General features: G+C 39.3%; 1 protein-coding gene across 12 annotated transcripts in view; it reads left to right on the top strand.

The window, feature by feature from the left end:
- TMEM150C (transmembrane protein 150C) overlaps positions 1–12,323 on the top strand; it is a 76,107-nt gene that overhangs the window by 2,430 nt on the left and 61,354 nt on the right. For 8 of the 12 annotated variants that reach the window (XM_073805393.1, XM_073805392.1, XM_073805390.1 and 5 more), the window contains one exon: positions 7,543–7,666. The exons of the other annotated variants lie outside the window; for them this stretch is intronic. The gene's annotated coding sequence lies outside the window, so the exon portion shown is untranslated. Of the gene's footprint in view, positions 1–7,542; positions 7,667–12,323 lie in introns of those variants that run through there. 12 annotated transcript variants of the gene reach the window in all.

Below are 12,323 nucleotides of genomic sequence, written 5' to 3'. Positions count from 1 at the left end.
TTTTTTTTTTTTTGCATGAACATAGTAATGCCTTACGTTTAGGCTTTGTTCTAGAAATACCACAGTCATGCTTACTATGACCTTGCAGGGTTTTCTTGTACTCAGTTTATCTGCTTTGTGTTCATCAAGAGTGACGGCACTTGACTTTACACTCCTGTGTGTCCTCCTGCTTTGTTTCCCCTGTGACCTAGACACACCTCTGCAGTACAGTGGCCAGATTAGCAGGGCAGCCTAGAGTCATGAAGAATGAAAAGCTAGCTGGCCCCTGCAATCCTAGCCATTTGGTTTCAACGTAATCCGGCCACTTGGGATCAGTTCAGTAAACAATTAAGCAAACAGACACTGACAAGATAATGTATTACCTCTCAATCTTCCCCTTCAGAAGAAGAATCTGCAGCATTCAGAATCCACACTATAACAGTGATTAGGTGCTGTGAGGCTCAAATGATATATATGCGAAATTTCTCAAAATGTGATACAAAGACCAAATGTTACAGAATCTAAGTTCATGAAAAAGCTAGGAAAATACCCAGGTGTGTAATATATATTTTCTTAATCCTAAGGGCAACAACAGATGTGCATCCCTACTTATTTTAACTATAATTCCCGGAGCTGATGGTGCCATATATCTTTATGTTGTTTTTTTCATAATTTGCTCTAAGCACTAGCTCATAAATTAGTGGAACTTGTTTAAGTTATTATTATCACCAAATATCATTTCCTAGCATGTTTGGATTTTGAAAGATAACTTGTGGCTATGGAAAGTCAATGCAAAGAGATTTTACACTGGCCAACTGCAATGATATTTTGAAATAATAATGAAATCTTTGGCAGTAGCCTTCAAATTCAACCCCATGGTATTCTAAGTCAAACCAGCTCTGCTAGGTAGCACTTGGAACTCTTAGATGAAGGGAGAAATGAACAATTTTCTTTTTAGCATCTGTGAATGGCCTTTCTCTAGATCAGCGCTGTCCAATGAAACTTCGCACAGTGATGGAAATGTTCTATAATCTGCACAACATGGTAGCCATGAGCGACATGTGGCTCTTGAATCCTTGAAATATGTCTAGCGTAATTGAAGAACTGAATTTGAAATTTTATTTAATTTTAATTAATTTAAACAGCCACATGGGGCTAGTGGCTACCATACTGGACTGTGCAGCTTTAAATTCTCTCCACGCATTTCCTGCAGAGATAGCACTTAATGACAATTATCCTTAATCAGAAGAAAGTGGAGATTGGCATTGATAGAACTAGGAATTAAGATTTCACTTTGTAACCCTGTTATTATGAAAAAATAGTTGCAGTTACTCTGAAGAAGGAGTGTTATGCTGAAGTTCAACTCTATTCTAAAAATAGTTTCCCTTTTTAATTTCCTTATGTCTGCTAGCCACAAAAATAAGCATCACCCAGAGTTGTTTAGATGCTTGGCCCCATGTGTCTGTGTTCTTGAACTTGTTTTATTATTTGCTCTTTTGCACATTATAGAATCATTCATTCTTAGAGTCAGTTTCTGCACTTTTCAGTATTTCAAAGGGAGGGAGATTTAGAGGGGCAGGAAGTTGATGATGAGGTACAAGCAGCCCCCCTACCTCTCCTGCACTCACAGAGACCCTATGAAAAGTCTGACAAGTGAGTGCCCCTCAAGGAGTGGCTGAAGCCTCTGTCTTCCTTGGGCCCTTCTTGTCTGGTTTCTTTCCCTTAGGCTTCAACCCAGACCCTCCCACCTAGCCCAGCCCCTAGGGATGAACAAATCCACTTAAAAAATAACCTACCTTTATTTTAGTAAAACCATTAGAATGGGATTTTATTTAACATCTACTATGTTGTTTCAATTTTTTAATTAAGTTGGCTTTCATTAAAGCCATCATTTTCACCATTGAGAGGGACACTTTTTTTTAACATCTTTATTGGCGTATACTTGCTTTATAATGGTGTGTTAGTTTCTGCTTTATAACAAAGTGAATCAGCTATACATATACATATATCCCCATATCTCCTCCCTCTTGGGTCTATCTCCCACCCTCCCTGTCCCACCCCTCTAGGTGGTCAAAAAGCACTGAGCTGATCTCCCTGTGCTATGCGGCTGCTTCCCACTAGCTATCTATTTTACATCTGGTAGTATATATAAGTCCATGCCACGCTCTTACTTCGTCCCAGCTTACCCTTCCCCCTCCCCATGTCCTCAAGTCCATTCTCTACGTCTGCGTCTTTATTCCTGTCCTGCCCCTAGGTTCTTCATAACCATTTTTTTTTTAGATTCCATATATGTGTGTTAGCATATGGTATTTGTTTTTCTCTTTCTGACTTACTTCACTCCGTATGACAGACTCTAGGTCCATTCACCTCACTACAAATAACTGAATTTCGTTTCTTTTTATGGCTGAGTAATATTCCATTGTATATATGTGCCACATCTTCTTTATGCATTCATCTGTCAGTGGACACTTAGGTTGCTTCCATGTCCTGGCTATTGTAAATAGAGCTGCAATGAACATTGTGGTATGTGACTCTTTTTGAATTATGGTTTTCTCAGGGTATATGCCCAGTAGTGGGATTGCTGGGTCATATGGTAGCTCTATAGTTGCTTTTTTTTTAACACCTTTATTGGAATATAATTGCTTTACAATGGTGTGTTAGTTTCTGCTTTATAATAAAGTGAATCAGTTATACATATACATATGTTCCCATATCTCTTCCCTCTTGAGTCTCCCTGCCTCCCACCCTCCCTATCCCACCCCTCTAGGTGGTCACAAACCACCTAGCTGATCTCCCTGTGCTATGCAGCTGCTTCCCACTAGCTATCTATTTTACGTTTGGTAGTGTATATATGTCCATGCCACTCTCTCACTTTGTCACAGCTTACCCTTCCCCCTCCCCATATCCTCAAGTCCGTGCTCTAGTAGGTCTGTGTCTTTATTCCCATCTATAGTATTTTAAGGAACCTCCATACTGTTCTCCATAGTGGCTGTATCAATTTGCATTCCCACCAACAGTGCAAGAGGGTTCCCTTTTCTCCATACCCTCTCCAGCATTTATTGTTTGTAGATTTTTTGATGATGGCCATTCTGACTGGTGTGAGGTGATACCTCATTGTAGTTTTGATTTGCATTTCTCTAATGATTAGTGATGTTGAGCATTCTTTCATATGTTTGTTGGCTATCTGTATATCTTCTTTGGAGAAATGTCTATTTAGGTCTTCTGCCCATTTTTGGATTGGGTTGTTTGTTTTTTTGATATTGAGCTGCATGGGCTGCTTGTAAGAGGGACACATTTTTAATTAGACTTTTTCTCAAGACACTGTCTCTCATATTTCTTGGGTGAGTGACCCTCCTTCACCTACGTATCCCAGCCTAGGTACCTGGGATACCTCTCCCCAGGCCAGAGCTCGCGGTCCTGGGCGTTCACCTTCTCCGAGAAGGAGTCTCCCTAAATCAGTTATTTGGAAATTTGTCAAAGGTGTTTGTGCATACTAAAATATAAATTAAATTAACCCCCAAATTGTCTCTGCCCTTAAGGTGTTAACACTATAGGATAACATTTCCCAAATTAGTGTCCATTCCACGAGGGGATGGAGATGCTTGAGTAAATTTAGGAACTATTCCGTTTAACCACCCATCCCCCGCCCCGCCTTCTGTTTGAGATTTACGATGCACTATAGCATAGTAAAGTCTCTAAGATGAGATACGTATACTTATTCGCTTTTTTATTGTTGATGTTTTTCAAAAAATTTTTCATACAACACTTATCATAATATTTTTCAAAGCATGTGTCCTGAGTTATGAAATCAATTTAACAGGTTAGCATCAGCATTTTTTTTAATGAGATGGGATATATAATAGAATAGGAGTTATCACTGTGAATCCCTCTTAGTGAGGGTTACTAGTGTTTGATGAAACAGTTTGGTTCCCCCATGCATGCAAGTGCAAGGCCACGAGGCAGTGGCGAGTGGTGGTCAAGAGCATGACAGAAACAGGACCCCTGGGTTCCAATTCTAACTCTCCATATACAGTAAGCACTATATAAACTTGGTCATTATTCGTTTTTTTATTATATAAATGTGTGTGTGTACTGGAACATGATGTAAAATACTACCTCTGCAACTAGGCTTGAGAATCACTTTGGGAAACACTGATCTAAGACAGGACTCCATGCTAAATGCTGAACCTGGGCAGTCTGCTGACCAAGCCCACAAGTTCAACAATTTCAGCTCCCATATTGCAATGCAACAGTGATACATAGATGGACATCAGCAGACCCGTGAGACTCAAACATTGTACAGCATTGCAGAAGTGTGGAAGTGAGCTGATGACAGTTGTTTTCTGTGTAAGATGAGGCCTGATGAGTGAGAGGAGTCATTGCACATTTAGGCTGGAAGAGACCTCACTGCTGCCAGCCTGTGGCCTCTGAAGGCTAATGCCCTTGGACAGGCAGCCTGGGGCCCAAAGAAACCCAAATGTCCCAGAGGCTAAGAGCTCAGTCTTCCTTCCCTCCTGACCAATTCCTAACTTTTGCATACTGGTTTGTAGCAAATAGTCACAAAACTCTAAATAGATATGTTTGTCCCATAAATCCCCCACTTTTTACTTCATTCTAAATTATTTGTTTTTCAAAATCACTTTCTGCCTGTTAGTGCTTCATGATTTATTTTCAATATGATAAGTGGAAAACAATGTTGCTTCAAGAATTTCATATAAAAGGAGATGTCTTAAAATTGAGGCTGGGAGTCTCCCTGCCCCGACCCAGTGCAATCTGGAAAGTAAAACTGATTTCATTTTGGAAGTAGATTTCAGTTTTTCTTAAAGGTCAAACTAAATGTGAGCAACCACTTGTCCATAGACTTTGTCAGTTAGAATAAAAAAGGCAACAGCTTGTCATTATGGTTACTTTCCTTCTTTAAAAAGTACAGAGGCTGTGTCTAACATACTAAAAATTCATAAGATATGCAGATTTTGCTCAAGGCTTCAGAACCATCCATATCCGAGGACCGTGATACAGACTCTATCTGTGGAATGCAAAGGAGCGAGATGAAGTGTCTTTGACAAAACATTGAAAGTCATGTAATACTTTTAGGCTAATGTAGACAAAGCTTAAGAAGTAAAAAAAAAGAGGAAGTAATTGTGATTAACTATGGCAGTAGTGGAAATTAGCCTGTAGTTTAAATGGTGTTATGTAACAATGACGTAATTATAATGAATTATAATGGTTTTCAACTGAATGTAAACATAAATGTCTCCAAAAATAGCATAGCCTTATTATTCATCAAATATTTCATTTATTAACAAAGTAGATATCTTCCTGGGTTTTTTTACACTTATGATGACTTAGCTGCTAAAGAAATATTTTAAATGGCAATAATTGGAAGTTTTAAAGCATAAATTAAAACTGACTGTACATAGCTAAAATAGGTGGTGTATTTTTTTAACTGGGCTGGTTAATAAAATAGTCTTCAAATTATTTTTTATTCTATTTATTCATGAGTGAAAAGGTGCTAATTAAGAGATATTGATACCATTGTAAAGCAATCCAAATAGAAATATAATTTTTTACTTAACTTGGAGTGTTTGTGAATTAGAATTCTGTAATGTAATTGTCCTGGAGTTTCAATGGGAATATATCTCCTGGAATTTCTAAGTTCTACTTTTCACTAAAACTTAAAGTGTATTTACATAGAAACACTAGTAACTAAAATATATCTACATGCAGTAGCAGGAATATTAATTTACAGGTGACAGTTTTTCTTCCTTGTGGTATTATGTTCCCATGTAGCCTAGACTTCAAAAGTATGTCCTTTTGAAAAATTTGCCAGTCTTGTCAATGACAGCACAGTGTTTACAAGAACCATATTTATCTCCCTGTAATTTTAGCAGCTAATAGAATTGTTCTTGAGAAAGCTGTCTTTTCTATGACATTTTGATTGGTGTTTTTCCATTTTACTCTGAGCTTATATGTGACATAAAAATTGATTATATGAAAAAGAGTGGGTTGCCATTTGTATACCAAAATTTTGATTGTATAAATAAGAAAAATCTTAAGTAAACAGCCTAACGTACCACCTAAAGGAATTAGAAAAAGAAGAATAAACAAAATTTTGATTATATATGTATGCATGTAAAAATAAAGACAAAAATTTTCCAGTAACTGATTTGGGGGACGGATACCATTGTGGTCAAATAGTGGCACATTGTGTTTTTTTTAAGATCAGGCCACTGACCCAAGTGAGTGTTCACTTGCAGAGCCATAAATTTGGCAGTTCAGAAATGGTATTCTTTATTAGCTATTGGTCAATATTTGTGAAATCCCTAGAATGGTCCCTGGCCCAGAGTAACATTTTTTTCACTGTTACTTCCCCCTTATTCATAACATAGGTTTTAACTCATGTCATCACACGGAAGATTAAAGAGGATTGTTTTGGATAACTGCTCCCCTACTGAGCATCTACGGGCTAGAAAAAGCCTTTGGAAGTCACATTGTTTCTTAGAGTCTTGGCATGACCACAGTCATCACAGAGAGATGATGTGTAGACTCCATTCTACTTTTAGTCCATGAATATTTTACATTAGTTCTTGACATACTGTTTATCCAGGCTGACTTAACAGGACTCTGACATAGAACCTAGGTTCACTTCAGTTTCATATAGCTCCTGGTTTGCTTGCTTGTTGCCTGTTTACCTTGTTTTTCCAATTAAATCATTGGTGTTTTTGTGTGTAGAAATTACTATGCCTTTTTTTTTTTTTTTTTTTGGGTATCCCACTGGGCTATCTGAGAACAGGAGTTAGCAAACTATTTTGAAAATAAAGTTTTATTGGAACACAGCCATGCCCATTGGTTATGTATTACCTGTGACTGTTTCTCCACTCCCACCACAGAGCTGAGTAGCAATTAAAACAGAATCCATGTAGCCCATAAAGCTGAAAATCTCTACTCTTTGGCCCTTTATAGAAAAAGCTTGTCAACCCCTGTTCATTTGATACTCTTCCTATGGAATTCTTGAAGAAAATGTGAAAAAAAATGGTCTATTACAATTTATCTATGGCTAATTGCTTTCTGTAGGGACAAATTTCATACCTGAATGACTAAATGAATGACAGCTCTCTTCCCTCTTCCTATTTCACTGTCCATTGGCTATGAAAGAAGGTGGTATCAGCCTAGGCTTAGGTGTCATGTAGACCTGGGTCACTAGCTGTGTAACCTTAAATAAGTTACTTAATCCTCTTTAAGTCGTTGTTTCCTCGCCTCGTGTACAAAATGGGGATAAGTAAGGCACCTACTGTTGGGAGATAGTTCTCCATGCGCCCCATGCATTTCAACAGGTTTTTCAAAGAGAGGCACTGACTGCCCTTTCAGTCTAAACTGTCTTTTTAAGGGTGTTTGTGTAGTAAATGGTCTTGGATGATAGACATAGTGTTGCCCTCGGAAGCCGAGAGCAGGCATGCTTATATCCAATATAATAGATTTAAGTTCTTGCAGCTGAGTTCCTCTCCATTAATGCTACTCACTGCATGTGCAGGAGTTACATGGCCCTCTTTTGATGCCCTACAGGAACTGGAGTTGGGGAACTAGTGCAAGGAAATGCTGATACTCTGGCTACTGCTGTTGCTGTGATAAAGTCCTTTGTCTCTGACCCAGAAGTCTTGCGTCTTCTGCCAGCAGCCAGGAAACTGTGGTAGGCTAACTTGTGCAAATAAAATCTCAGCCCTTTCATAGTTCTTGGATAACTATTTTATGGAGTTACTATGAGAATTGAATAAGGCAATGAATGTAAAACATTTAACACAATGCCTGGCATATAGTAAGTGCCCAATAAATGTTAGCTATTAATTATTATCTAGCTGGCTATTAACTCTACAGTGTGAAATTGAGTCTCAGTTTCGTGTGGGCAACTTCTATCTTAAGGTAGTGGTTTTTCAAGCTATAGGCCACCAGAGCTATGAGAACTGTTAAGTAGGTTTATTTTTCTTTAATGAAACAGAAAATAGAATATAATAGAATTATAAAATATCCAAGTGCAAAACATGTAGTAAGGATAAATATTGATGTGTAAAAAAATTTCTGTTATATACATGTATATCTGTATACAAGGTTGTGATAGAAAATATATTTTTTACTGTCACACACAGGCAAGAAAGTCGGGAAGCCACTGCTGCCCTAATACATAGATGGGACTGTTCAGAAAAACTTTTGTTCGTGATAGCATAGAATTCCTTTCTTTGTTCTTTTTCCCGAAAAGGGGTAAAGAGTCACCATCAGTCATCTGAGAAAAAATGACCAGAGATGCAGTGTGTTCACCCTCTGCATACCATGTGGCTCATTTTGCCCATGATGAGAAGAAAATGAATATAAGCACCCAGATTATTTTCAGAAGAAAAGAATATTTTTGTATTAGCAGTGTCCAACAGAACTTGCTATGGTGATGGAAAGGTTCTATCTCTGAACTGTTCAGTACAGCAGCCACTAGCTACTGAGCACTTGAATGTGCAGCTGGGGCACTGGACTTTTAATTAAAACAATTTCAAATTTGGATTAGTTTAAGTTTAAATAGCCATGTTTGGTTGTTGGACAGCGTGGCTTTTGCTTGAACACCCAGCTATGGTTTTCTCACAGCTAACTGCATGATTTGGCTTTTATTAAGTCCTAAGGGATAGCACCCTCCCCTTGGGTTGTTCAAACAACCACTGACCTTTGCCCATGGAGGGCTTGGGCAGACATTGGGGTGAAGAAGTGCTTAATGAGCTGCTGACTTGGCCACAAGTCAGGGGAAAATGGCAAAGAGCCAGAGGGCAGAGGTTCTCAACCCTAGCTGTGCAATAGAATCATCTGAAAATCTGTAAAAATCCAGGCTGCACCCCAGATCAGTTAAATCAGACATTTTCACAAAGCTCACCGGGTGTTCTATCATACTCTGTCAGCTGGACAGCATCACAGGTGGGCAAGGCAACCCATGCACTTTGATGATGCACTACCAGAGTATCACAGGCATGCCCAGGATCAGATGGACAGGGGAATGGGCACATGAAAGACAGTGGACCCCTCTTATTTAAACAAAAAGACTCCAATTTACTCCAGTCATCTAGGTGGCATCCTAGATGATCTGACCATGAATCTGGCCTCAAAATCATTAGATACCTTCTCAGTGAGTTCTCTGGCACTAAACCACAGCTACTCACTCTCAACCCTCCACCCAGATCCTTGTCCAGCTGGTACCTTTTCACCTCAGAAATTTTAGCCTCAGTGCCTTATTCTCTGAACGTAGCTATGTATCCTTCCAACTCTTTCATACCCTACTTCTCTACCACTTTATCTTCATTAAGATGTCATCTCTTGACGTCTTCAATTTCCCAAAGTCTTCTTTATACATGCAAATCTATTCATACCCATCTTCATTGCCTTTCCTCAGAGGATGTGGTATCCATTTTTCCCCGTGTTTAAGGTTAGCCCATTACTTGAGCCCCGAATGCCATCTCCTCATGCCTTCTTTGGAACCTTTGCTCTATTAATATTCCTCTCTCTTGTGTGGTCTTGAATCTCTCTCTGCTCTTTACTGGCTCCCTCCCATCAGCCAAGTGTCACTGGCTGCTTCCTATCAGCCAAGTGTTTGCAGGTTTCTTCCATCCTAAAAAGTAATTCTCCTGGGTTAAATAAATTAAGGTAGATCTCTGCAATAGACTATTATGCAGTTATCTGAAGTATTGATGGCGGAGTATGTATCTTGCATGGAAAGGTGATCACAAAAATAAGTGGAAAAAGTATTAAAATAGCTTTATCAAGTGAATTTCTTTTTTATATTTTATTTTCTTTTTTATATTTTATTTACTTATATATTTTATTTTAAGTGTGGTAAAAAAAACACATAACATAAAATTTACCATCTTAGCTATTTTTAACTATACAGTTCAGGGGTGTTAAGTATATTTACATTGTTGTACAGCCAATCTCCAAAATCTTATCATCTTACAAAACTGAAACTCTGTACCCATTAAACAATAGCTCCCTGTTTCCCCCTTCTCCCCCAGCCCTTCGCCACTGCCACTGACTTATGTCTCTATGAATTTGGCTACTCTAGGTACGTCATACAAGTGGACTCATACAGTATTTGTCTTTTTATGATTGGCTTATTTCACTTAGCACAATGTCCTCATGGTTTATCCATGTTGTAGCATGTCAGAATTTTCTCTTTAAGGCTAAATAATATTCCATTGTGGGTATATGTCACATTTTAAATGATTTCATTTTTGAAGAAAAATATATTTGTTAGTATAGGTACGTATGTGTAATATATAAACACACATACATATATATAAAAGATTGTACATGAGAATGTTAACAGTGGTTATCTCTAAACTGTGGGATTTTGAACACTTTTCATCTTCTTTTTCCTGATGTGTACCTTCTACAGTATTTGCAATGAGCACACTTCCCTGGCGTAAATGCCAAACGAGGAACCAGACGTTCAGCGGCGCTGCATCAGCTACAGTGTAGTCATCCCTGTGCCAGGCACCTGCCCTCCTCCTCAGCTCATCCTTCACCACTCACTGCCTTACCCATTGTGCTCTGAGCACCACAAAACTCTGGTTCCTGCACGCACAGGGCTTGGATGCCTTGGTTGCTTGCCCCACGCACGCCACCACAGCCGCGTGGGAAGACTTCACGCCCCTGAAGACTCAGCCCAGGGTCATTTCCTCCTTGCTTGCCCTCCCCCTGCCCTCCGTGCTGGGTTAGCTTCCTCCCTTCAAAGCTTCCTAATCCCTGTACCAATCTGGTGCTGCACTTGTTTCCTGATTGTCAGTGAGCGGCCTGGGGACAGGGGACTGTGTAGTCATCCTTGTATTTGCAGCCCGTAGCGCTGGGCAGCTTGGGGAGCCACTGGTTGTTCAGAGGGGCTGGTTCACTGGATGCTCAGAAATGAGGCTGGAAGGGGAAGTGGAAGACCTCCCCCAAGGCCCTTCATTCCACTACACCCTGCTGCCCCTTGCGTGAGCAGTGTGAAGATGTGAAAATACTTTACATTTTACTAAAAATAAATTAGATATTAAAATTATCTAAAGCACTACGTTTCTATCTTAATGATACTGGTGAACTCTGGCCCCTGTCCTTGGTCACATGGGCCATGCCTGGTCTCCTGTTGTGTTGGGCTCATAACACACATTTGGTAAATACCTGTTAACCTCCTTAATGACCCTAGTAGCTCCCTGTAATCAAACCTCTCTTCCGTAAATTTAGCTACTTTGGCAGGCTGGGATAGGGGTTATTTAGGGCCATGGGAGGCCTTTACTGTCACCCTCCAAGTCATGTGATAGTGACTAGCTACCTACACTACATGTATGGTTGATCCCAATCAGGACCCTTTTGAGAAATAAAAAAGAAGCAAAAAGATCTACTGCTGGCATGGCTTGAGTGCTGTGTTTAAGCATCCTGTGGGTAAAAGCAACTAATGAATCCTTGCTGCACTTGATGTTGCCAGTTAAGCCTGGGCCAAGAGGGGCTTAAAGGCGTATGGGGAGTAATAGTAGTTCACTCTGAAAGCTGGAATGCGCCAAGTGTGGTAAAACAAGTTTTGCAGGCCAGTACAGTTAGGTAGTTTGGGACAATTCTCTTACATATAGAAAAAGGATTCTAGGCCTCCTTTAGGGAGCATTAAAAAGAGCAGAAGGAAAAATGAAAAATAGTTTTAATTACTGTGGAACTGAATCATTTGGGGTCATCTTCAGCATCTCAGACCACAAGGATGTATCTTGGTTTTCCTTGAGAACAGTAGCCCAATGTAAGTGATTTACCCAAAGCATCTGAAATATTTTTAGCAAAAATTATTGATGACAGGACATTTAATGTTTGAAATGATAGGTTTTTCAGCTGTTGAAATGATATGTAGTTTATTGGCATAGGTGGTCTGTGCTGTTTGCATCAGAATCACAATAGCTTAGTTTAATGTTTCCCACTTAACGAGATCAGACTCTTTTTGTAGAAGTTTGGTTAGACTAGATAGTCCTTGTTATGATATTGTTGTTTTGTTTTCTTTCTTTTTTTTTTTTAATATTCATTTATTTATTTGGTTGCCCTGGGTCTTAGTTGCAGCAGGCGGGCTCCTTAGTTGCAGCTTGCAGACTCCTTAGTTGTGGCATGCGAACTCTTAGTGGCAGCGTGCAGGTCCCTGTTTTGTTTTCTTTTGTTTTTCCCAGTAGGCCAGAAAAGGAAGTAGCAACGTTACTCAGAATAAGAATTAGACTTGGAGATGTAAATGTCAGCATTTAAGCCCTGGCCTGACCACCCTCTAGCTGGCTGTGTGCTTGAATAAGTTATTTAATTTATGGAAGCCTAGAGTTTCT

Source organism: Tursiops truncatus, chromosome 5 (genome assembly GCF_011762595.2).
Source record: "Tursiops truncatus isolate mTurTru1 chromosome 5, mTurTru1.mat.Y, whole genome shotgun sequence".
Lineage (NCBI taxonomy): Eukaryota > Metazoa > Chordata > Mammalia > Artiodactyla > Delphinidae > Tursiops > Tursiops truncatus.
This window is presented reverse-complemented; position numbering and strand designations above follow the sequence as displayed.